This window comes from Chenopodium album, chromosome 7 (genome assembly GCF_948465745.1).
Source record: "Chenopodium album chromosome 7, dcCheAlbu1.1, whole genome shotgun sequence".
Taxonomy (NCBI): domain Eukaryota; kingdom Viridiplantae; phylum Streptophyta; class Magnoliopsida; order Caryophyllales; family Amaranthaceae; genus Chenopodium; species Chenopodium album.
The window spans coordinates 48,712,556-48,715,941 of record NC_137840.1 but is presented as its reverse complement, the minus strand read 5'-3'; the positions used below and the strand labels follow the sequence as shown (position 1 = coordinate 48,715,941).

The following is a 3,386-nucleotide window of genomic DNA, read 5'->3' as shown; positions in this document are numbered from 1 at the left end:
ACCCGGGTGGTGGTTGTCTCCAAGCTATTCCACCGCCGCGTCCTCTAAATCCCTCTTGCCTTGTGTTTTATGCCGCTACATGCTCGGGGCTTAAACCTCCACAATAAGATGTATCATGGTTCGTTCCTCCACAATTTTGACAAGAGAAAAAGTTAACTTGAGAGGAGCTTGCTCCACCGCTTGAACTTGCATTCACACTCGAGTTCAACTTGGAAAGCCCTTTTGTTAGTTGATCAATTTGATGTTGTAATTGATCAACTTTCTCCAATTCGTAAATACCACCTTTCTTTGAGCATTTATTCTTCGCCCCCCCCCCCCAAGAGTAATTCTTTTCTAGCTCTTCTATTGTGGCTTCAATTTGATTTTGAGGGATTTTGATTAATTGACCACCCGCCCCCGCATCCAAATTAGCTCTTGACATGGGCTCCAATCCGTCGTAGAAAAACCGCATGACCAACCCTTGATTATACTCATGGTGGGGACACGCTTGTACCAACTCTTTGAATCTCTCCCATGCTTCACCAAGACTTTCATCGGCTTCTTGCTCAAATGATGCGATTTTCCTTCTCATTTCGGCGGTCTTCTCCTCGGAGATAAATCGCTTCAAGAACGCCTTTACCACCTCCCTCCATGTTGTGAGAGTGTTAGGCTTTATTTGCTTTAGCCATTTCTTTGATCGTTCGGTGAGAGATTGCCGGAAAAGGTGCATACGAATGTAGTCTTGACTCACTTCATTGGTTTGCATCATTGCACACAATTCAAGGAATCGGTCCAAATGTTCAATAGGGTCCTCACTTGCACTTCCGGAAAATTGCTCCGATTGGACAATTCTAGTATATTGTGGATGGATTGAGAAGTTGGTTTCCGTGACGGGTAGCAAAATCCCTCCTGTGAACTCATAATCCTCCGGATTTCCGAACTCACGAAACAAAACATCATTTTCTTGTCCCGCCATTGATCCGCTTTGTGAACTTGAAGAGTAGGTATTACTCTCACTATCAACTATATCACCAAAACCTCTTCCCTCGTCGTGATAAAGCCTACGGACTTGTCTCAAGGTTCAGTTGATCTCGTGGTCAATTTGATGTGAGGGTGCTCCTTAAGACCTCCTAAGCATTCACCAAAGCTAAGCAAACAATTAGCAATGACAAGGATGATAAAACAAATAAAACAAAAAGAAAAGAAAGTAAAATGACTCTGACAAAAGCAATAGTAGACGCTAAACAAGCCGCTTCCCCGGCAACGGCGCCAAAATTTGATCAAGGGTTAGATAGGTCGTTAAGCTACTACCCTAATCAAATTAATCATTTATAATACCTAAACCCACACTAAACTAGTTAGTGGCAAGTAAAGGGTCGAACCACTAGGGAAGCACACTAATTCAACATCAATAATCACTAATGCAAGAGTAAAAAGGGGATTGTTTTTGTTGGTTTTGTTGAGTAAGAAAACCAAAACAACAAATAAGCAAGAAAATGATGATTAAATTAAAATCAAGGGAAAATGACTCTAGGGATACGGGGGTGTCCAATATGATTAGAAAGAGGGGAATAATGGTGATTATCATGAAACACATGCCAAAGAACACAAGATTCTACCTAAACAATTCATTCTCATGTAATAGTCTAGGCAAATCAATGAAATAGATCTACACTAATAAGGATCATTCTCATGCATCCTATTAGTTACAATCAAATCAAGAGAATAAAGATGCACAATCCATAAAAACTCCACTTTAATAACTCATTCTCATGCAATCATTAAAATAGAGACGATCTTAATCTAGTTCAAATCACTTTCATGCATTTAAAATAGAAAACATCAAATAGAGTGCAACAATAATCTCAAGCTATTAAAAATCATGTCTTTCATCAATTTATGGCATAAGTTCAATCAAACCATCATCATTCATCCAATATCAACTCATATCTTCCACCCCCTTCCCCTAGCTAAAAGTTTATCCTAGAGAAGGGAGATTAAACAAAATATCAAAACTAGAAATAAACTCAAGAAACTCAAAACAAAACATGATAAAAATCAATGAAATCAATAACAACTAGATGAACTAATAAGATTAACAAGAATAAGCAACAATAAAACAAATAAATAATACTAAAGGAAAGGAGAAGAGATTACTAAAGAAAGGATTAATGAAAGATGAAAACTTGGATTCTTGCTTGATTGATTGAAGATTAAAACTTGAGCAAAGTTGAATACAATAAAGGATGCTTGAATAGCAATCTACTTTCTCTCTCTAGATTAGGCTAATATTCTATGGAATTAGTACTAAGTGTCCTTTATTACAAAGAGTCCCGTCTATATATATGTGGCTCCCCCAAAAGAAAGAAACTTGGGCAACAAGGCGCAAAGAAATCAGAAACCCAGCGGTGCGCGCCCGCGCATTAGAGGTGTGCGCCCTCTCAGCATAGTGCGTGGCCGCAACTTTGAGGGTACGGGGAAATCAAGCGCGCCCGCACAGTAAACCTGCGCGCCCGCGCAGCAGGTCGCGCGCCCGCATAGAGGCCGCACAATAGGTCGCGCAAACTCTCTGGTTTGGCTCTGTTTCTTTAGCCTGGCTGCGCGAGTTCTGACAGGGCTGCGCGCCCGCACAGCCAAGGGTGCGCGCCCGCGCAATAGCCGCACAGCATCCCGCGTAGAACAGTTTGCTTGGCTCCTTGAAATCCTCTTTCTTTCGACACAAAATACCTACAAAACAAAAGCATGGAAATCAAAATAAAGAGAAGGCGAGAAGACTAAGAAAAGGGAAGATAAAGGAGAAACGAAAGGAGGAAACAAAACTAGGTAAAAATGCTTAGAAAAAGGGCCAAACAAGTGCAAATGAGGGGAGAATCCTTTGAGAAAAAGGAAAAAAAAGTGGCATAAATGCCACTCATCAGGAGGCAACAACAATACTTTTAGGAGATGCGAACATTCATGTCTCAGTTGAGCCAGGGCAACCAAAACTGCAATGAGCTTTTTGTTCCTCGACCTCCACCCCCACCTGGTGGTGGCCCCGGTGGGGCATCCGGCTCTGCTTGTGTTTAGTGTTTTTTACTTTGTAATTGACATTACTATTTCAAAACATTTATGACGGCATGTATAAATGATTACTACTTTAATATTTATATATTATTATTATTATTATTATCAGGTGTTAGTGTTAGTGTTATTATTATTATTATTATTATTATTATTATTATTATTATTATTATTATTATTATTATTATTATTATTATTATTATTATTATTATTATTATTATTATGTCGAGTGTTGGTTTCCATGAACTATAAGAATTGATGTAAAAGTTGCGTAGCATTGTGAGTAATAGCGACTGTTTTGATAATCCGTCGGTAAATAACGACTAAATAACGGTCGAAATTTGGCG

At 39.2% G+C, this 3,386-nt stretch overlaps 1 non-coding gene across 1 annotated transcript; it reads left to right on the top strand.

Moving 5' to 3' along the window:
* The first annotated feature begins 466 nt into the window (after positions 1 to 466).
* LOC145641141 (small nucleolar RNA R71) lies at positions 467 to 573 on the top strand. Its single transcript, XR_014115207.1, has one exon. It is a non-coding gene; the product is annotated as a small nucleolar RNA R71 (small nucleolar RNA).
* Positions 574 to 3,386: the final 2,813 nt, after the last annotated feature.